We start from the raw sequence: 24,338 nt of genomic DNA on the forward strand, positions 1-24,338 counted from the left end.
TCGCCTCCACTTTTGTACGTAAAAGACCCTTTAGCGACATCTCACACGGAATCTTTGGACATATAAGCAATGCATAACTCAAAAGTTGATTTCCGTTTTACGTACATTTTGGTTGTCTGGGAAACTAGTGACATATTTTATTTCTTACAGTCGGCTACAAAAAACACCTTATCGAAGGAGTGCATGTATAAACTCCTTGCTTTTTTAGGAGAATGATATATCGTCGTTCGTCCGGTTTCAATTTTGACCGAGGAAATTATAAACAACCATTCCAATTCGGACTTAAAGATCTCAAAACAATCATCTCTGAAGACCGGTTTAGCATTTTATAACTTTTGATCTAGGTATTACAGTCAACTCCCTCATACTCGATATTCCGTACCTCGATATCGAATAAGAGAATCATAGCAAAAATTGGTTTTCATGGCTACCTTGATGGTCGGTTGGACCGCATCTGCACTGAATTTTCTGTTCTTTTACTCGATAACTCCTTAAGTCGATAGTCCCATCAATATCTAGTTATGGAGAGTTGACTTTAATATTTTTTTTGCAATTCAATTTAGAATTAAAGAATTTCCGTGGTACCATATTTTTTATAGTCAACTTCCCCTTACTTGATATTTCGTATCTCGATATAGAGTTATGAAGAGTTGACTTTTTTTATACTCCATCTTGAGATCAAGATATTTTAATTGGCATAGCTAGGATTTTTTCTGGAGGGGGCCTACGGGGGACCTAGCGAATTCTTGATTTGCCGAAGTAATGTCGGCCACAAGAATCACAATTTTCGTATATTTAGTAGTTTGCATACATTTGTATTGATTTTAATTGTTTATTGATACTAAAAATATTCATGCTCTGTCTAATCTAGTAACATGTTTTTTTTAAGAATTCTCCAAAAAAAAAGGAAAATCCCTTTGTAATTGTCCTATGGAATCACAATTCAGGGATTTCTTCATTAATTGCTTCCAAACTTTTCCAGTGCATTCTTCAAGAACTCCTTTCACCAGTTTCCACTGAGTTCTTCCAGAGATTTTCACGGAAAATGATTCTCGGGATTAGTAGTTATTATTCAGCAGATTTTTTCCTGGAGCTTCTTTAGGATTTCTGATTCATCAGAACTTTTTTTTCGAAAAATCTGTGTCAAATTGCTTTAAAGAATCTCTTGCGGAAATCCAAGTTTTAAACATTTCTCCATGAAGGCGCCCTACGTACTTATTACAAATAAAATCTAATTGTTAGTTTGGAAAAATGTTCTTAGCGGTTTCCCAGAAAAGTTCTCACAGATCTATCTGAATTATTTACAAAAAAAAATCTTTTAGTTTTTCTTCAGGTTTGTCTAAGAATCAATTTGATGTGACTCCCACATTCCTTCAAAATTATATCTCGAATATAATATTTTGAAAGTTCACCAAAAATTCCCACCAAAGAAAATTTTCAAAAGTTGAAACATTCTTATAAAGTTTCTAGCTGAAAACGTTCAACTATTCTTTCATAAATTCTTCAGCAAAAATATTTAAAAAATTCCCGAGTAGTTCTTCAGCGAATTATACTATTATTACCCCTGGGATGTCGTCCTACGATTCTTAAAAAAAAAAAAAACAATAGAGGTCCATCCAAGTATTTCCCAGAGATGCTTCATTTTAAACAGAATTAGCGATTCTGCTGGGGATCTTTTAAATTAGTTTTTCAACAGATTTACTAAAAATTTTTGCAATTCATTACTGAACTTCTGAAAAAAAAAATCCATAGAAATTCAATGAAATAAACTCTCAGGTTCTTAAAATTTCTCAATATTTTTTTTCTAAATGTTATAGGAATTTGTCCATAAATAATATCGAGAAATCTATCCATTCTCCATTTTTAGATAAAAAAAAACTACTTCAGAAATGCCTCAATATTTCTTTTAGGAATTTGTTCACAAATTACTCTATGAATCACTCCATACCCATGTCCAATTCATATCAAAATTGAGTTTTTTTTTAGTTTAGAAAATTTACTACTAGATTTTTGTTGAAAATTTAAAAAAAAATCACCGTAGAATTTCTTAAACTTTTTGGTGACATTCCTGACGATGTCCCTCACAGGAAAGGTTAGGTGTTTTTTTGTTGAATTTACTACAAACATTCTTGTTATTTTTTATACGTCTTTGGACAATGATTTACGTTTGATGGCTTATATAAATTAACTGGAAATATTTGCATCTAACAGATTAGAATATACTTGTTTTTAATTATGAATCGTGGTTTACGGCTAACCAGCCGAGTGGAAGTTTAACAACTACCGAAAAGCTAAACGTTACATATAATTTGCAATTGGATTAGATGGACAAATTGATGTGAAGATTTGCGAAAAAGTTACACGTCTTCTCAGTGAGAATCGAACTCACGAATCGAAATTCTTCCTACTTGCAGAAACTCAAAACAAACTTTTGTGGATAGACTGTTTTTAACTATTGTGGTAGAACTGCATGTAAAATCAACATAACTTCGGTATTGTAGAAACGGATTCAGTAGATTTAAATATAAGTATCTGATAATTATGGATGAAGAGACGTAAGATAAAAGACATGTTTATCGTTTAAGAATCAAACGTAAAAGCCGACGAGCTACAGCACGTCTCATTAATTTTTACTCCAGCTTAGTTGTAATATTCTTCTATACATATTGAGAGCTACAATATACAGTATTGTGTGCGAGGGTGGTATACACCACACTGCAGAATTTTAACGTGAAGATATTGGCGGTATTTTTTAAGGAACATTGCCAAAGTTGTCCTTTGGTTAAATTCGTATTGTGAGATTTTACTGAATTTGAATCCTAGAGGAATGTTTTACATTACTTACAAAAAATATTGAAGACTTTCAGAAATCATAAACCTAACGTAAAGGAAACCTGCAGTTCTTCAAATCATCTGTAATATTTTTTATTTTTATTTTTATTTTTCAAGATAAGTGATTGTTTATAATCTTTTGTCTAGGGGTGAATGACTACAGGATAATTGAAACCTCTCTTATGTATTAATAAAATCTCAAGAAGCTACATGAGATTTTTCTTTTGATATTATGCTTGAAATCTAGAAAAATTCCGTTTTACGATTTTGGGATTCCCCAGAATTCTAGCATCTAGAAATTTCTACTTGGAAGTGAACAAGAATTCAATTCAAGAAAATCGATTATTGGCAGGATTGATAAAACTATTTTTAAAGTAATGTTTGAAGGTAGATCCTTACGTATTTCTTTACGAATCTATATAAATAAAAATAGAATGGTGTTTGTATGTCACGAAACAACGGATTTACCTGATTCTTTCATAGTTATGCTTCATAGTGGGCTTCGTAGCCGTGCGGTTAGCGGCGTCAGAAGTTTAGGCGTATTGTGCTACGGAGTGTGGGTTCGATTCCCGCCACAGCCGGAGAAAACTTATCGTCAAACGAAAAATTCTTCACTGGTCCATTGGTCGTTCCGTGTGTCCGTTGTCTAATGTTAGTTATGTTCAGTCTGTGCAGCCTATGGCTGAAGACGGTGTAAATTGTCTCTCTCTCTTGAAGTGGTCCGACGTGCTAGTATGTAAAAAGTCGAAAAACTTCATGGGAAAAACAGGGGTAGGATAAATTAATGAATCCTTTCCCAGTTATTTACAAAATGTTTCACCAAAAATTTTTTTCGAAAGCAAAAGTTTGTCTGGGGTTTTTCCTCTGAAGATTCGAAGGCAAGAGTCATTCCAGAAATACTTTTCGTAGACAATTCCTTTATTATCCGGGGATTTGAAGTAGAATTACAGAAGAAAAACATAGGATTTGTGTGAAATTTGTGACTCAAATTTGTGATGTACAGTAGTGACCCGATTTTGTCTCCCCCGATTTTAGCACCCTTTTTGACCCGATTTTATCAGCCTAAAATTTATATTTATTTTAATTTGACTAAACACATCTATACTGGCAATATAAGATGCATAAAGATTATTATGACCTTGGCCACGTCTGTACAATCATCTTAAGATCGAATTTATGAAATTTGAAATTCTTAATAATTATCCAAGAAACTCATCAATGTAACCTTGGCTTACGGTACATAGAAAATGGAAGTAAAAAAATAATGTTTATATTAACCAAATCATAAAAGTAGGTCCTAAGTTAAAATAACACTTGGAACCAGTCGAAAAGTTTTATCCCGTTTTTAGCTCTTTCCCGGTTTTGTCAACCCTAAATGCAGCATGGGGCTGACAAAATCGGGACATTACTGTATTTTGAAAATATTTCTAAAGGACTTTTGATAAACTTTTTTTTTTGGAAATCTATAATAAAAACAATGACAGAATCACTGAACTTGGTTTTTTGTTGAATGCGGGAACATATTTGTGGATGAAAAGTGGACATAGGAGAAATAATTGTCCTCCATTAGGAATTCAGGTTGCAAGTATGAACAAATCTAACAATATTATTTGATGAATTTGTAGATTTGTATCAAAAGACATAAAGCTACTCTCCTTTGATATTTCTTGAGAAATTTGATCACACTAAAATTTTTGAACGTATAACACTCATGGAGTTACATTTGTGATTAATTTAAAATTTCTGTTTGAATTATAACATATATTGTATATTGTTTTTCTCCAAGATTCACATCCACATCAACACTAAGGCACCTATAGCATTGGGTGTAATAACCACTATTGCGTGGGTTTTCATCCATTTTCCCCGACCGGAGGTCGCCATTTTCGATTTAAAAATTGCATCGGACATCGGTTTTCGTCATCCAATTGTTGTGCCCGTTACGAAATAGTAGTTTACGGAACATGTTGCAGAATGACGATTTTTATAGCACGAGTCGTAAATTTATCCTACGAGGCTTGCCGAATAGAATAATTACGACGAGTGTTGTAAAAATTGAGTTCTGCAACGAGTTACGTACAGTCACCCCACAGTTATGGATCAACTAAAAGTCATTTTTCAGATCAAAATATGACTAAAAAACATGGTGACGCTGTACAAAACAAAACTATCTCCTTGGCACTGCAGGATATAGTTGTTTTTGAGAATACACGTCAAAATACCCGATTATTTACAAAAAAGTGTTGATTTCTATAGAAATTTCAAACGATGTCCACCCACACATGTGGATCAGTGGGAGAGGAGGGTCCTTAGGGTCTGTCTTAATTGCGTTATTAAAATTAGTCCGAACTTAAATTTGACAGTTCAGAAATTAGTTCCCCTCCAATTAATCAACGAACCGTCAAATTTAATTTTCGTCTGGCCCATTTCGCAATCGGACACCAAAACGGACAGCGAACAACTCACTTGCGACGCGCCTCAACTCGCCGCGCTTCGATATCATTGTTCAAAAGTGGCGCTGCATTCTTACGTATTTTATGACAACAGCGCACTTATCACATGTTAGTTGCGACGCTTTGTCCTTTTTTATACTTGATTCATAATATAAACAAACAAGTTATTTGAAGATGAGTTTCTCATTCTTCAATTTACTTAAACTTATTTTCTGCTTTACGAGTTTGTGGCTACTGCTCCACTGATTGATTATAATTAGAATGCGTAATAGACAAATACGTTATGAATGTCTCGTCAGAATAAAAGAAAATCTGCACGTATTCATAATGTAATTAGTGTGAAACCAGAAGAGAGACCGCGAAATGGAGTTCTCTAAGTTTTATGCTTTATTATTAGTGAGGGCGCAAAATTCTTGAGGGGGCAAATATTATTAATACTCTAAAGAAAAAAAATCAACGTTTTACAAATATTTTAAACCTGTTTTTTTTTATTCAAAATTGAAGCAAGGTTCATGAAAATTCATCACTGCATGACATTTGTTGGAATGCTACAATAGTTATTTATGCAACAAGTTGCAAAATTATGATTTTTTCAGCACGAGTCGTACACTTATCCGAAGAGGCTTGCCGAGTTGGATAAATACGACGAGTGCTGAAAAAATCGAGTTTTGCAACGAGTTGCATACAACATTTTTTGCAATTACGAAACATGTCGTTTCAGTTGGAGTATTTCTTGGAGCACAATCAAAATTTAAAAGAGAACCCACATGTCCGATTACCGATGTGGTCGGTCTGATCTTCCAGCTGCACCAAGGAACTCTTGTAAGTTAGTAAATGCAATTTGCCGGATTTTTTTCAGTATACATGCAAGATACCCTGCTTCGGAAGTAGGGCGCATTAGAGCGCATCCGGATGTGAATCGAATGCACCACTACCGAAGTTTGGTATCTAGTATAGATTCCGAGAAACATCCAACGTCGGAGAGGTGCCGTTTCTAGCTTTTTACCGAGCTGTAAAGCTTCCTTGGTGGAATAAGTTGTGCAATCCGGGAGGTCACCCAAACATTTTTTGGGTTGGATGAAACGAATAGTTGCAGGGCTGTTAGCGAGTCACTTTTTACCTTGTAATTAAAAAGTCACTATTTGCGTCAAAATTTACTTTTTCAGGTAAAGGGTAATTTAAGTCACTATGTCAAAGAAAGTATGAGCTGCGCTAGCTCCTCAAACTCAAACAGCAAGAAAATATTCTTAGCGATAATGTTTCACAGATTTTTGTTGTTTTAAAAGACATCAACTTTATTAATATGGGCCTAAAGGTAGGGATTTTTGGCTCTTTCTGGAATGTTTCAGGTGATTTTTTCTCAGAGATTTCTGTCGAAAAATTTGAACTCTTTTGAATAAAAACTTGTGGTTTTTTAATATCTACTTTGATCATTTAAGTCCATTTACGTAAAAACAGGGGGCTAGGAGGGTCTTAGCCCCACTACAAAATATACTCTCATGCTAAGTATGCACTTTGGATTTTTTTAGAGGATCTCGATGCGTGGGAAATATTTTGCAAGAGATGCTCAAGAGAGTGTAGGGAATACCTATAAATGGGTCAATTATAGTTTGATCGCAGTACGCAGTTGAAAAGAAATGTCAATTCAAATGCAGCTCGCTGTAGAAAATTTCTTGACCGTTTCCTCCGCAGAAATTTTTGCTTTTCTTGAGCAGAACAGCTGCATGGGAAATTCCCTTAAGGAACCGCCCAAGAGAACGCTATTTTCTGACGCAGTTTGAAAGAAATTTCAAGTCAAACGGAAATCGCTGTATAAAATTTCTGCAAGGGTTCGACGAGAACTTTCTTGAGCGATTCTTTTCAGTAGCAAATCAGCATTAAAATCACCCAGCTGATCGGTTTTCTTTGCATAACTCTTTCCACAAGATTTGGACTGCTTCGTGGCCTTGGGCAATGTTCTTCATCATGAAATTCACGATATGTAATTTCAAAATTCAGTCTGCGTTCAAATTTATGATAGAAGTCGATAAGCATCGTTTGACGATTTTTCTTTGCAAAAGTGAATTTGCCATATTAGCATTATAAATCCCATACTAAATTATAGTTTAACCGAGCGAAGTGAAATTTCACACAGTTGTTATATGACCTAAATTGGACCTGAAAAGTGGGCTATATCGAGAATCTGTGTTTTGCCCACCCACACTAATAATCCATTCAAAAAAAAAACGTAATTTAAGGGGGAGAGGGTGTATTAAAATTCAAAATATTTCTTACAAGGGAGAGAGTACTTGAAATCTCATGTATGACGCCCTACAGAATTAAAACAAAACAACAGTATTGTCACTCAAATTGATTTTTTTTTTTGCAATTCCGCATTATATGAGCCTACTTTTCATGAATAGTATGGATAGCATAACGGCCTACTTTTCCTTACAAAACAAACAGTGCTGAAAAGTGCTACTTTTCAGCACTCAAAACGGTGCTGAAAAGTAGCACTTTTCAGTACTATTTTGGTGGCAGTAAATTAGTTATCGGTGGCTCTTCATACGCAATTCATCGAATTACTCTGTGGTTCTCAATTACTTTGTCTACAATACTACGATTTTATATCCATTGGGTGATCCGTATCCGTTGGTGAGCCATACCGACACGGAATCGGTTCGTCCAGTGAACGTAGAGGCGGTTGGTGAGCCAGATCAAAACTGACCGGAACTTCGTGTTCCCACACGGTTTGGGTAGGTAGTTTGACGCATGGTAAATAACTGTACCTACAACACAAACGAAAACTGCAAGCGGCGTTTTACCTGGTCCGTTCACGAATTAACAATCAAGATCCATTTGAGTTTGAGTGAAGTGAAAAAAATGTGACATTCATGTTTATGATCATAGATACTACTGCATCACCGCCTACCTGATTGAAAATACCGAGTCGCTGCTACGCATGGCTGTCCATGCGGGTTCTTTTTTAAATTTTGATTGTGCTCCAAGAAATACTCCAACTGAAACGACATGTTTCGTAATTGCAAAAAATGTTGTATGCAACTCGTTGCAAAACTCGATTTTTTCAGCACTCGTCGTATTTATCCAACTCGGCAAGCCTCTTCGGATAAATGTACGACTCGTGCTGAAAAAATCATGATTTTGCAACTTGTTGCATAAATAACTATTGTAGCATTCTAACAAGTGTCGTGCAGTGATGAATTTTCATGAACCTTGCTTCAATTTTGAATAAAAAAAAACTGGTTTAAAATATTTGTAGAACGTTGATTTTTATTCTTTAGAGTATTAATAATATTTGCCCACTCAAGAATTTTGCGCCCTCACTAATAATAAAGCATAAAACGTAGAGAGCTCCATTTCGCGGTCTCTCTTCTGGTTTCACACTAATTATATTATGAATACGTGCAGATTTTCTTTTATTCTGACGAGACATTCATAACGTATTTGTCCATTACGCATTCTAATTATAATCAATCAGTGGAGCAGTAGCCACAAACTCGTAAAGCAGAAAATAAGTTTAAGTAAATTGAAGAATGAGAAACTCATCTTCAAATAACTTGTTTGTTTATATTATGAATCAAGTATGAAAAAGGACAAAGCGTCGCAACTAACATGTGATAAGTGCGCGGTTGTCATAAAATACGTAAGAATGCAGCGCCACTTTTGAACAATGATATCGAAGCACGGCGAGTTGAGGCGCGTCGCAAGCAGGCATTGCATTTTATCTCATCATTCGATCTTTTGAGCAAGATACGGATCAAATAATAAGATACTATCTTAGAGCTCTTTGATCAGTTTTTGAACTAAATATTTAACTCACTTGATTCAAGATGAAACCTTCTCATCTGAGCAATCTGTGCATTAGCTAGCAATGAAAGAAAGATTAATACAGTCTGGTTGTCACGTCCGGGTGCTCTCTGACCCAACAGAGTTGAAAATAATCTGTTAAATGTCAACCAACGGAAGTTAAAGGAAGTAAGTAGAGGATTCGGACCATAAGGAAATTCAATTTATTATTTCTTGTAGGTAGCCCATAATATATTTGTGATTCCACACACGTAACTCTCTAGTACAAGGTTGAAATAATGGAGAGCTTTGGACGAATCTATCAAGCATGAAGAAAATACAAATATGATAGAATGCATTTGTTTTTTTTTCTTGTAAATGAAATGAAAATATTCAAATAAAATGAAATAAAAGATTCCTTCTTTCTCATGAAGCTGTATACGCTTTTCTTGTTGAAGAGGAATTTATTTTGTCGGAATTACACATTACCCTTTTGGCCCAAACGAACCTGAACTTTACCATCAAATAATTGGAGAGAATCTAAGCTTTCATATGGTGGGTATTTCGGAGTTACATTTTTTGTTTGTGTGTAGAAACGATTCAGAATTGTAAAGTACCGGTGCCCACTGGAACTATTTTCAATAAAATAAAATAAACTACGTGTTGTATCTCGAGGAAGTAAAATAGCCGATTATGGTCAACAGGTTTTAAAACCATTCTTTAACATTTTTATTTTCAAACTCAGTGGTTCATCATTGTCTAACTTATTCAACATATCTATAGCAATGGAAACAAAGGAAAATACTCACCATGTAAGATTTACTAACATCAGATATCTCGCCGTGTGAAATGTATGGTACAATAGTAATGACAGTATACCAATAAAATCAAATTTGAATCAAAAATAAACCTTGTCACCAAACAAGTGTCAAGATCATCATCCGATAGAGATATTGAATGATATCAGAGCGCTCTTGGATTGCTGATAATATCTTTTTACCATCCCAAGATGATCTAAGTGATCAGATGATATTGTAATGCCTGGTCGCAAGTGGGTTGTTCGCTGTCCGTTTTGGTGTCCGATTGCGAAATGGGCCAGACGAAAATTAAATTTGACGGTTCGTTGATTAATTGGAGGGGAACTAATTTCTGAACTGTCAAATTTAAGTTCGGACCAATTTTAATAACGCAATTGAGACAGACCCTTATTATGGATCAAATCGACTCATATTATGGATCAAAACACTATAACAGCAATTCATCTGTGATGTAAACGAATGGTGTGCTAGTAAAAGCATACGTTTTGGCGTTTGTTGTGGAAACGTCTTATGTTTGATTCATAACTGTGGTACGGTTTTCAATGCCCCACAGTTATGAATCAACGCTTCTGGGAATACAGTTGATATTTTATTTCCATTATTTTACAATTTCTGAAAAATGGTTGTGTTATGATTCATTACGCATCTCAAAACAGTTGCGTAATGAGAAAGTGTCGCGTAACGATTCACTTCAGCACTGGTTTCAGTTGCGTAATGAATATTCCCGCACTGCATACTTCAGTGCAGGGAAGTAGGCCGTTTCATGACAGATTGGCGTGATGAAAAAATAGCCCATTATGATGAGAAATTGCGAAAATACATATATTGCATGGGTTTTGAATGATTTTCCTAAACCGCAGCTTGCCGTTTTGGATTGCTAAATTTGGAATTTAGTTAATTTTCTATGCCAATAGTCTAATATTTATATTCGGATAAATCTTCTTCTATCTTTTTCTTATCTATTGGCATTTTGAACAAGTATTGTTTTAAAATGCTTCCTAAAAATTAATATTTTACGTCGAACGAACAGTTTGTTTTTTTTTTGGAAAAATATTTGATTTGGCCATACAAAATGTTATATACTACTGTGTTACGTGACAAGTTTCTAATTAAACCATTTTAAATTCCTGTAACATGAGATTGAGCTTAAGTTGGCATTTTGAACCATCTTTCCCTACACAGCATTGTCGAGAACCATTCAAGAGGCGTTGTGTTGTGCTGGCACGATTTTCTAGAGCAGAATTTCGGCAAGTGGAAGATGGATATCCTGTACGACAATCAATCTGCGATCTGTATTGTCAAGAACAGATCGTAGGTATAGTCCTCGAACGAGGCATATCGGTATACGATGTCACTTCGTGTATGATTCACTAGAAAATGGTGTGATCGAACTGAACTACGTTAACCCGTAGGCTACGGGGGGGCTGACATACAAAATTCAAATTCCTCGTATTTGAGTATAATTCAATATTTTTCAATGGAATTTTGAGCATTGCTTCACTATTAGTTGTAGTTTTATGAGTAATGGAAAAGTATACATTCGGAATATTGATGATAAAGTTATTCCAGAACATCTCTGCGTCAGGTAGGGTAAAAAACACATAAACTCCCTTTCAGAACTCATTTATCATATGGAACTAAAGGTTTTCATTCAAAAAGTGTACAGACCAGTTATTTGTAATAAGTTACGATGCACCAGGGAATTTAGAAATGTATAATTAACGTAGTATAATGCTAAGGCCTTCAGAACATTATGAAGTTTTGACCATTATCTACACAGGTTCAAACATTATTTTATGCGATTAATGTCTTGCTTCAAAGAACTCATTAAGTCTTAACAGACGTATCCACAAACTTTGCAAAGATATTGGATATTGAAAGTCATCCAAATCGTCCTGGAGTTCAGGTCCTTATGATCTACAAAATCTACTACAGTCTATACTCACCCAAATTCTTGTGAAACATTCTCATTCCTACCCATAAAGCTTCATATGGCTCGGAAGGTGTACTACTATGAAGATTGTTACTCTTAAGGTCTTCAGAACACACTGAAGTAGTGGGCATAAAATTCGGTGTACAGCTTGACTTATTAATCAAACAAGATGTTTTTGATATATCCATATTTGATCATAATTTTTTTTGTAGGCAAAACAAATTGTTTATGAGCTTATTGATTGTAGTTTGATTTACTCTGATTACAAAATTTACAATGTCTACAATGTAGACTGAAAAGATACAAACTTGAAATAGTATATGAGTTTCTGTCATGCCTACAGCTGGAAATTCCGATAAAGCAATTAATCAACTTCACTAAATCTTATCAAGTCTCTAGCTTACTCATCTACTCTTTCTTTCACTAACCCATTCTTTTACTCACCATCTCACATACAGAACATTTTGCTTTCCATCTCTAAGTATAAAATCGGGTGCACGACGTTAGGCATAAATACGTTAGGCATAAGGACGTTAGGCAAAGTACGATAGGCATAAATACGATAGGCATAATGGACGTTTGGCATAATGGATGTTTGGCCTAATGAACATTAGGCATAATGGACGATTGGCATAATTTCCAAAATTAAAACAATGCAATTGTTTTTGTGAAAAGTGAGCTGACTTTTTTGGTAATTGTGGAGGGCTTCAAAGATCAAAAGTGTGTCCTTTAAAATACGATTGCCCTGCAGTCGTCCCATAGTTGTGAATCTTTTGAGGTCAATTTATAGGACAATACTTGATTAAATGATAAGCATAATAATGCTGTTAATTGCCTTCATTTGCTTCGTGGTAACTTCTGTGACCATAGAGTAAAGCCCTGCTGAAGGTATTTTAGTTCGGTTTCAAGTCGATCCTTGGCCATAAAGTATAAATGTACTCATGTATCGTGCACAAATAAAAATGCAAAATAGCCACATTGACAAAGCAAACATTTGGTTAATAACTGTGGAAGTGTTGGGTTGCGGCGTAATGCCAAGAATACGAACGACGCTGTAACTGCTGCTCATCTTTTGAGTTTGGTTGTACACATTTTATTGGCAAATTTTTTCATCACAGATTATCCCTTCTTTAAATTGAAGGCTGTTCTTTATAGTTATGAACAAAATTATAGGTGTTAGTGCTGCTAATTTTTAAACTGTTTTCACCACATTACATTTATGAGCAGACTCGGAGTGAAAATGTAACGCTTTTATGGACGTCACACTACCAGCATATTAGCATGTTTTAGAATAGCCAATTGGGAGCAAATTTGCTGAAGGACAAACATTTCTATCACTTATGGTCCGCGTTTTTTGATTTTTTAAACAAATACCAGGCCACACTTCCTGCCTCCCTGGAAAGTTTCTCGCAAAAACTTTGTTCCGAGCACTTTCAGAAATTTTGATAGCGCAACTTCTCCGAAAACTACTTTTTCTTATGGTTGCAAAGTTATCAGAGATTTCTTTCGAAAAAAAAAATGTTAATGAACGAATATAGTCCATAACTTGAAAAATAATCGAGATAGCTGGCCCTACAGCCACCAGAGGGTATTATAGAAGATATAAAATAAACAGAAGGGCATATAGTTCCAGTAACAATTAAAAAACTAAGCAAACGGGAAGAGACGAATGACTAGTCAGTCCTGTAAAGTGTTTCGGACGATGAAGTTGTGCTAGAAATGCTCCTGGTGCAATTCAGCTGATCCAGCCATTAGATTGGCTTGAGCCGGTTCTTCCCTCCGGATACTACAGTGGTCTCAGCAAAAAATATGCGCTTATATCCTTAAAATTAACGCAAGAGGAATCCTGGGCAAGCATGGGAAAATTCACTCACTCACCCGAACGCTACCGATAAAATATCTGCGAAGTATTTGCTGCCACCGAATGTTCAATGACTGCCGAACGCCACTAGGGTGAGCGCAAACCCGACAAATCGTAAACGATTGAGATAAACCGAAAATGAAAAGATATACGGAGCGGAGAGAGCACCTATCCTCTCTTAAATTGGAGACACGAAAGAACGCGTTCACCATTCGATCACTGAAAGCTTCCTGCAAAATGTACAGATTTTGCGTTCACTGAAACATTTCGCCTTGTGTATTACCAGTCAGTGAACGCTCTTCAGCTCTCAAATACGAATGCCACTCGTGCGGAATCGGAATGTAAAAAATCATTCGCTACAGCAATCGGATGCCTTCGGCACAAGGAGTCGGTAGTGAATCATTCTGTTGCCGTTTTTGTCTAACTTGTCGCTCGGCGAACAAGAAGAAAGCGCATTGGAAATTGAAACACTCAGCTTGGTCGGAGAAACGGCAATCTCGCTCTTGACCGCTTGTGGATGTGAGCGAGAAAAATGCAATATTCGAGTGAATGTTTCCTATGCTTGATCCTGGGTATAATTCCTAAATAAATTCAAGAGTATTTGTTTAGAATTTTCTGAAGCAGTCATTAGTGAGTTCTGTCTGATCTTTCGACCTTGACGCTTGCTCCTACGGGGGCCAGCGACGAGGGCAGAATCAAACATGTCGCGCGTCGGTCTAGTAAGTGAAAAAGTGGCGTGATCGGTTAGTTCTTTTTGATCCTTTGACCTTGACGCTTGCTGCTGGGCAGTGCGTCAAGAAAGCCAAGTTTTTTTTTTTCCTTTTCGGGTCGCGCGCCTATTTTTTTCTGAGTGCTATTAAATAGCCGAGCAAACGAATGAGGCTTAGAGTGGATTGTGGCTGCACAGTGAAGGATAAAGGATCAATTGGTGAGCTCGTTTCATGCTACTATTTCTAATCTATAAAATATGTATGACTGCACATTTAATCGTTACAATTGTGGGACGCAAATATGAATTTTCAACAAATTATGAATTGTTCGTCACTGTGAGTGTCGACATAAACTCTGATTCATGAATTATTTATGTTTCATTTTTTTTTTCAAAACACCCCTTTTTACCTTTATTTTTGAAATTAAAAAAAAAAAATTGAATGGTTCGACACTACAAGTGTAGACTTGCGAAAAGTTCACTTTATTCAACAAACTTTGGATGGTTCGCCACTGTAAGTGTCGGCATAAGAATAAGAGTGTTCTATGATGTTCCAACCAATCAAGTTTTTTGTTTCTTTTTAAATAAGTAAAATATAATAACACATGCTTTCGTCCTGACAGCTGTAGGAATGTTACATTTTGGTATTTGTTCAACAAACTTTAAATGGTTCGTCACCTCAAGTGTCGGCATAATTTTCCACTACATAGAAATTGTTCATATCAAATGAAAATATTATATTTACAAATAAGCATGTATAAATCTCACAAATCATTATTTATCATGGTCTAATCGCTTATTAAAGTGAATCCTGTGACCCAACGATCCTTCCCATTAACAAACATCCCTCCCAGTAACCTTTGTGGAGATGCAGAGGCAAACACGGTCTCCAAATAGCAAAGGTTACACACTAGCATTCCTTCCCCCAATCCCACCTAACTGCAAGGACGTGGCCGGCGACGTTATTGACCCTGTATAAATAGAGGCACTGAATTATGCACATTGAAGAAGATTATGGCCAATCCCAGCCAAACTTCTAGTTGATTCTTTGTGCATTTTCACTGACTTCGGTCAATCACGGAATAGCAACCATTGATATGTGTAGTCAGTCTAAGCTAAGCTAAGAATTTTCGGAAGCAGTCATTAGTGAAATTTTTGATGAATACTTTTTATAACCCTGGAACTATTCAGGCAGAAATACTTTATGTACTTGAATCAAAAATGCCTGGAAGAGTCTATAAAGTTCTGCCATCAATACTTTTGATGGAAAACGAAAATGGAAATTTTGGAGTTGCTATTGGACGAAACGCTGAATAAATTTATCCAGGACACTTTTAAGAGGATGATTTCTGCTACATACTCCATATTTCAATCGCTTAGCCCTTTCAAACATTTAGCATCCTTTTCCATTAAATTTAATAATTTTATGCGCAAACACACACACACACATCCCCACCCACATACAACACGACAGGAAAGGGTTCATCGCCGAACCTTCTTTTCACCCAAACGGAACCATCCACGCCATTAGAGTGCCACTGCTCATATTTGTGCCTGCTGCGTCTGTCGTGTCCTAGCCAACCTCGCCCAGACTGACTAGAAAGATAGATATTTATGGATCATAGTCCCCACTAATGGCCCACTTCCATCAACCACCCTTCAGTGACCCCACCACCCGGCGCAAATGGCCCCACCGGAACAAAAAATGTGACAAACCCTTCGGCTACAGGATGGCATTTCATTATTGCTTGCCTTTCCGTTCGGATACCACCAGAGCCGATGACGTATGAAAGAGCTGCACAAAGTCTACAACAGAGGGCAAGCCGAGCCCACCTGGAATGGTTCCCTAACAATATCCTTGCTTCGGGGTGTAGATGACGGCATAGACGTAGTCAGGGGGCAGAGGGAGCGTTTCGAATTCCTATCGGCTCGTAAATAATTGATAGCAGAGCTGAAGGGGTTGATAATAGCTTCATGAGATATTTGAAATGTAACAGGGACAAGATCAGAATCAAAATCAACGTGAGTAACCAGTTGGTTACAAACGTGACTATTACATCAAATAAAATTCTGCCGTTGGAAATTACCTGCGACAACATTGGCAAAGGAATTTTCTTGGTTATTTCAATTCAAAATTATAATATTCGAACGGTTACCCGACAGATGAAAATTAGCTTGTGAATGAGCATCATCATACTATACCTGGTGTATATGATTTTCAAGCGAGCGATCGTTAACTGAAAAAATGAGAAATGTTGGAGATTTTGCCTGGGGATTTACGGATACGAAAAACATTGCTGTTCATCTGCCTGGTACGAGCCTCGACGATTCGTTTGCGAGAAGGGCAATCTCAAAAATTAGACCTATGGGTGCCCCGCAATTTGCGTATCCAATCTTTTTGGTATCTTTTTTCACAGGAATTCGTGACGTTATGGAAATCCTGTCTACGCCCATTGATGACAACAACAATAAAGTTGGCGCTAGTAGTGGGAGGCTGAACTAGTGGGGTTCAGGAACGTAACTCGGCTTTGTGTAATGATTACAGGTGGAGGATAATATGGGCTTACTCTAGCGCACGGGTTCCGACTTGTGGAGGGAAATTAGTTGATGATGACTATCAGGATTTTGAACGTCGCTTGTCTGACTTGGGCCGTGGCTTCCCTGGAGCGCCATCACATGCAATAGAGGAAATTAGATGCATTTACGACACCAAGCCGGAAACGCCCCGGCTAGGACAGGACTACTATCCTGCCACGGAAAGAGGTCATTGACGGGAATCGTTTCAGGTGGCGAACCCAGCCGGAAGTTGTTATGGGGCAGTGCAATTACCGGAAGCGTTTTAAATAAATTAAATTGTGGTTAGTGCAACGCACCAGACGGGTAAAGTTACGGGTTCTTTGTTCAGCACTCACCAGAGGTAAACTTTTTGTAAAGTAATTCATCTTTCTTTAATACAGACATGTTACAAAATTAGTTTACATGGGTAATTCATTTAATTTTTATTGTTCAGAGCAGGGGTTGAATTTTGAGAAAATTGAGAGTATCATTTACTTATCACTCTCTGTAACAATCATGATCCGCTGCATATCATGAAAACTTGTTTATCATCTTCTGCCACTGTGACAGCTCTGATTAAATCGGGGGGATGATAGTGCATGATAAAACCCATCTAAACAAGCTCCAAATCCTTAACAGCATTTCAATCAAATGCTCGGGATTATTTATCATCCCAGTAAAATAAAACACTTGTCCCAATGGCAAATAAGCGAGAAAAATGGATTTTATTAACGCTCTTCTCATTGGCTCTCGTTCGTTGCCGTTATTTATCCAGCTTGTTACAACGAAAAATATCCTATTATAGACCGCTACAGATGGGATGCTTTTCGTCGCTTGTATTTGTCGTGCTTCGAAATCAAATGAGAAGGAATTCTGTATTACCTGGAACTCTCGTGTTGTGCATACACAAATTCCTTCCAAAAATTTTGTTAAGTTTATTCAATTCGTCAAACAATTGAACATTACATGTTTTTGATTAATTGTATGTTTTTAATATAAAATTTAAAGTACGATCTTCATAGCAAATCTTCATTGTCCAATCCCACAAGCAGTTTTATTGCACTTTCCCTCCACTAAATCACCACCGTCATCGTCGTCGGCTAAACGTTTACCCGTTTCCTCCAAACCAAAACCATAACACTGCAACAAATTAATTTCAGCACCATTCGGTCCAAAAATGGGCCAACTATCTTCCATGGTTCCATTAAAATCATCAACCAAAAATAGCAGCATTTGGGGAGCACAGTCTAATTATTTATTCATTGGGCAGTTCACGCGCGCATTTCCTGTCACAAAGTTGGCTCATTCATTCGGGGTAGCAAGCAACAGCAGAGACTGTGCTCACGTAAACACTCCATCAAACCCGTCATTCATTTGTGGTGATCGCGCGCTATCCAGTAGATACACTTCCGTGCAAAAGTTTGGGGTCATGCCAGGAAAAACTTACAAAAGTGCTCTGCCCATACTTCTGAGAGCGACATTTTGTAAAAGTTGCACTGAAGTTCTGAAGTTCAACTCTCAACATTGAATCAACCAAAATTTTTTAATTATTGCAGCATTATAACCGAAATCAAATATACCTTCAAAAGAACTTGTAAAATTTTGGAGGAAAAGTCTTCAAAATATTCAAAATCTATAAAGTTTGGGATCATCTTAGACGCATGCAAACCACGTGTTTGTCAATACTTTTGCCATGTTTCAACTGATTTCATGGCCTATTTGAACGTCATAATGAGGCGCACATATTTGTTCTAAGGTTTTACAGAATTTTTACTCTTATTACCTCAACTTTTGCACAATACAACATACTGAGGGGTGACGCCAATCTTTTGTTTTGACTGTTTTATTGATTTCGAGTAGTTTTCCGATTAAAAAAAATAGTAAACAAAATTCATATTTTTTTATAAACATACATGCGACAAGACATTTGCTTATGGCCATTTCAATGATCTATAAAGAGTTTCAATTAGATGTGTAATTCCAGAGATATGACCAAACTTTTGCACGGGAGTGCACATATATAGTGCAGTGTGGGCACTGCGGGACTTGAACGCCCGTGACTAGTCGAACCAAATTGAAAAAACCGAAGCCAAGACCTAATTGTCATGATAATGAACTTGATTTGCCCTCGAGCGTTCGAAATGTTGCTCCGGAGACAACGGGATCAGATTAGCATAAAAATGTCTTCACGGTTAGGTGCGCGTTTAGTACTGCACGGGTAAATGGGCCCTTTGCTTTCTTCCATTGTGTTGTTCTTGTTGTTTCCAGCATTTAAGTTTTGAATGGAATATTTTAACGTTTGGTTAGCCTGGCAGTGTGAAGAAGTGTGAAGATTAATGACTGCAGCTATTGAGCTGTTTACACAAAATTTCACTTGACCAGTCCATTTTGAGAAAAAAAAATGTTTGGAAAAGTTCACAAATTTATTCAATGTTTGAAGTTCATGTCGTTAAATGCGCTCTTAGTCACAGGTAAGTTGTTCTCGATCATGCTTTCCCATAGCGGTCAATTCGTATATCTCGTGGCTGATACGAAGATACTCTATGCCCTTGGAAATCGTAAAACAATCAACCCGAAAAGATCGTGGACCGGTAGGATTCGAACCCATGACCATCAGCTTACTTTACTTTACTTTTGATGGCGCTACGTCCTTCAAGACATGACCCGCGCCACAATGTTACGCCAACTAACTCGGTCCATGACTTTATCGATGGCCTCACACTTCCAAAATTTTTCTCCACTTGATCAAACCACCTAGCTCGTTGCGCTCCTCTTCGTCTATTGTACCGGCCGGATTCGAGATGAACACGATTTTTGCAGGATTGTTGTCCGACATTATCCCAACGTGTCCCGCCCATCTTACTCGTGGTTCATTCTTCTCCTCCTAACGTCGTTCTCACATACTCCGCCAAAGATCGTCCTATGCACACGGCCAGCCCTGTCGTCCTGCTTAGTCGCGCTTAGTCGACGACTAAGAAGCTTTTCTCAGATTTTTTTTTAATTCTCACTAGAAGTCATGAACAAATGTAAGTAATATGACAGAACTTTGCAAGGTCAACAACAATCTAACGCCTCATAAGATATCAATTAAAATTTCATAAAGAACTTTGTGAGATCAGGAGCATTTCACGGCCTTGTAGAAAATCAATCGATATTTACGAGCTGTATCAACGCCCAGGAGTAATTTGATCTTATCCTATTTAGATCAGGTGTATCTTAACGACCTGTAGAGCATCAATTTGAAATTACAGGCTTCACAACGCCTTGGAGTAATTTGACCTTTTTCCACGTAGTTCAGGTACACATAAACGCCCTATATGATGTTAATCGGTAATGTCAAGCTATATCATCGCCCTGGAGTAATTTGACTGCATCTTATGTAGACCAAGTGCGTCCTTACGCCGCCCTGTAAAACATCAATTTAATATATCCAGCTTTACCAACGCCCTGGAGTGATTTGACCCACTTCCATGTAAATAAATCAGCTGCAACTTAACGCCTTGTGGGACATCAGAATAGATTGGCATGATGTATAAACGCCCTAGACTAATTTGACCCTGTATAACGCAGATCAGATGTACTTTAATCGACTAAAAATTCCAAGTTATATCGATGCCATATAGTCATTTTAACTTGCCTCATATAGTTCAATTGCAGTAGAACATCATTTATGAATTTCAAGCCGTATAAATGGCCCGGATTAACTTGACCTCATTCTATGTAAATCCTATGCATCTTAACGCCCTGTATGGCATTAATAATAACTCTAAGCCATATCAACGCCCTGGAGTAATTTGACCAAATTCTGTGACAATCAGGTGCATGTTAACGCCCTATAAGACATTCATTGAAAATTCCAATCCCCTGGGGTAATTTTACGTTTTCCCATGTACATATATCTGTTGCATGTTAACGCCCGGTAGGACATCATTTAAAAATTCAAGCTTTTTACAGTCCTGGAGTAAACGCCTTAGACTAATACGACAGTGTCTTACGTACATCAGGTGCACCTTAATGCCCCGTATCGATTAAAAAATCCAAGCTGTATTGATGCCTTGGAGCAATTCGACCTCATCTCATATAGATCAGCTGCATCTTAACGCCCTGTTTGACATAAATTAAATAATTCAAGTAATATCAACGCCTGGAGTAATTTGACCTTTCTTTAAGTTGATCAGATGCATTTCAACACCCTGTACTATCTAAAATTATAAACTGTATCAGCGCCCTGGGAGTAAATTGATCTTATCCTATATAGATCTGATGCATTTTTATGCCATCTAAGTGCTTTGTATGCCATCAATAGATCAAATTTTATCAACTACCTGAAGTAATTTGACTTTTTTCCATATTGATCTTTGCGAGATATGGAGCGTATTTACGCTTTGCTGAAAATCAATCGAAATTTGCTAGCTGTATCAATGCCCTGCAGTAATTTGAATTTATATTATGTAATTCAGGTTTATCTAAACGCCCTGTATGACATTAACAGCAATTATCAAGATGTATCAATATCCTGGAGTAATTTGAACGTATACTATGTAGATCAAGTGCATCTTGATGCTCTGTATGGCATCAAACGAAATTGTCAAGATGTACCAATGCCCTGAAATAATTTGACCTTTTCTACGTAGAGCAGTTGTATCTTAGCGAAAGGTATCAATTGGTAATTCAATGCTTTTACAACGCCTTGGATTTATTTGGCCTTATCCTATGCCGATCAGGTGAAACTTAACGCCCTGTATGACATCAATCGTAAGTTTCAGCCCTGAAATAATTGATCTTGTCTCATGTGAGTCATCTTTACGCCTCGAAGGACATCAATTGCGCATTATTAGCAATATCAACGCCCTGTAGTAATTTGATCTAACCCTATGTAGATTAGGAACATCTCAACGCCCTGTAGGACATTAATTGAAAATTCCAAGCTTTATCAACACTCTGCAATAATTGAACCTTAGACCACAAGGATGAAGTAGATCTTAACGACTTGTAAAAAATCAATAAATATTTTGAATCTGTATCAACGCCGTTGCAATATAGATCAATTGTAGTTAGCGTATAGTGTATTTCAAATAATAGATTTATTATAAAAGTGAGTTCATTCCGGCTGAAGTATGCCAGTTGAAACCATAACAATCGTTAAGCATAACAGACTAAGAGAAATAACCTAGAACAATTATGGTGGACATTATTTTCGACCATTTTCCTATCAAAGTTTATCTTGAATCGCCAATTTTCGGCAGCCATACTTGGTAGGGAGCCGGATCCTATTCTTGGTTTTTTAGATTCATTTCGGCAGTGGGGTTTTTTTTTAAGCTACGGGGCTCATATTTGGCCACACTATGCGTCGTATTGAAGTGCTGCTTATTGCAAAGTTTTTAGCAATTCGACCGATAAAAAAAACCATGCCAAAGTGAATCATGGAAGTACCCAAGTAGCTCTGCATCATATACTCTGTTTTTAGGACATCAGCACGTCCAATGATTTGTCCTCTGAAGGAAGCAAGCCCAGTCGGAATACATTCCTGATGAAAAGTTTTCCGGACTCAAGCCGGAATCGAACACACACTTCTTGACGCGATGCGGCTAAATGCTTGGTAACACTAACCATATGGCCACGAAGCCCACAATTGTTTCATTATATCAGCCAAAGCTTCATGGCAATATAATAATCGGGTCTCACAGGGCACATTAATATAAACCATTTTTTGACAAGCTTCGTGTTTTGACCTTAACGTTCAACGCTCCGTCATCGTAATCATCATCATCGTCGAAACTTCAAAAGTAGTTTTTCTGAACCAAAATGAAAATTATTCGATGAAAATGTGTTCACTGTGTTTCGCTTGCAAAATAGAATACAGTGAACACATTTTCCGGTAAATTTTCTTGATCTTGGACGAAAAAACTGCTTTTGAAAATTCCGAAACCAATGACGGATCCTGCCCCCTTAAATAGCTTATTGACATTTTTTACTTATGCTCACAGTGCAATCAATAACTTTGGGATATTATAGTATTTCTTATATCCCTAATCTAAATAACTATGACGAAGAATTCCGTATTCCATCGAAAAATAGTGTTTGTTTTTTATTAAAACCACTTTTGAGGATTTACTAGGTAGTTTTCTCATGTATCAGTGATTTCAAAACAAATGTTCACTTTTGCAGGTACAAAAACTTAATGCTTGAAACGTGAGAGGAATTGTGTTTAACAAACGAAATAGTACGCAACTAGGGTTGTCATGCCTATTACGGTTTAAAACAGCCGACGGTGTTTTTATATAAATAAAAAACTGAAGTTCGTAATTACAAAAGTCAATTTAGACAAATTTAGATGTTAAAGCTGAGTATGCTGTTCCGCTCAAGAAAAGTAAAAATTTCTGCTCAAGATATGGTCAAGAAATTTCCTACAGTGAGCTACATTTGAAATGACATTTCTTTTCAACTGCGTACTGCGATCAAATAAAAATGCATTTCTTGAGCATTTCTTACAAGAAGTTTCCCACGTATCGAGATAGGCGATTACTTTTCTGTTGAAGTGCATACTTCGCTTAAACTGTGAAAAATAATGGAATCGTTCTGGTGGGCTTCGATCTCGTAGTTGGTAGTCAGATAACGCCAGTCTGGCATATTGGGAGACGTGGGATCAAAGCCCACCAGAACGATTCCATTATTTTTAAAATTTTACATCTCGTAGACAGAAAACAGTTTTTTTTCGAGTGAAATATATTTTACTCTCTATTATTATTACCTTTTTACCATAAAATACATGTTATTACTTGTTCTAATTTTTTTCACGCATGCATGGCACAGCTGAAACGTCAACGAGTAAACTCGTTCATTGGCCCATTGTGACCTCGGCTACTACGATTAATTGCAAATAATTAGCATTTTCAGTGTGACAAAGGTGTTGTTGAATTTGATGTTTAGTTATATAAAAAATGCAGAAGTTTTTCGAATGCACTGTAACGTACTAAAGGTCAAAAAAATGGTTGAAATCAATGTGCCCGATCATTCTATTGCCTTGTCTTCTTTTAGAGTTAAAATAAATACCTTATTATGTTTTTGTCAAAAGCAGTTTTTCTGTTCAAAACTGAAAATATTTCGATGAAAATTTGTTCACTGTGTTCCGGTTGGAGAATAGAATACAGTGAACACATTTTCCTGTTATTTTTATTGGTTTTGAACAAAAAAACTGCTTTTGAAAATTCCAAAATCAATGACGGATCCTGCCCCCTTAAGAGCTCTATACGGCCAGAATAATACCAGAAACATAAATGGCCATTGCTCGAAAACTTTTTCATCAATTACCTTTTTTTCAATTAGCTTTTGCAATCGATAAATTTTTCACAATTTACTCTCATCAATATAATGTTATAGAAGCGAAATA

The 24,338-nt window shown here is 36.7% G+C and overlaps 1 protein-coding gene and 1 long non-coding RNA gene across 7 annotated transcripts in view; one reads left to right on the top strand and one right to left on the bottom strand.

The window, feature by feature from the left end:
- Nucleotides 1–24,338, bottom strand: part of LOC5568412 — a 193,425-nt gene that overhangs the window by 88,024 nt on the left and 81,063 nt on the right. The window lies entirely within an intron of this gene.
- On the top strand, nt 9,108–9,504 carry LOC110675698. Its single transcript, XR_002499723.1, has 2 exons — nt 9,108–9,260; nt 9,312–9,504. It is a non-coding gene; the product is annotated as an uncharacterized LOC110675698 (long non-coding RNA).

Source organism: Aedes aegypti, chromosome 1 (genome assembly GCF_002204515.2).
Source record: "Aedes aegypti strain LVP_AGWG chromosome 1, AaegL5.0 Primary Assembly, whole genome shotgun sequence".
NCBI lineage: Eukaryota > Metazoa > Arthropoda > Insecta > Diptera > Culicidae > Aedes > Aedes aegypti.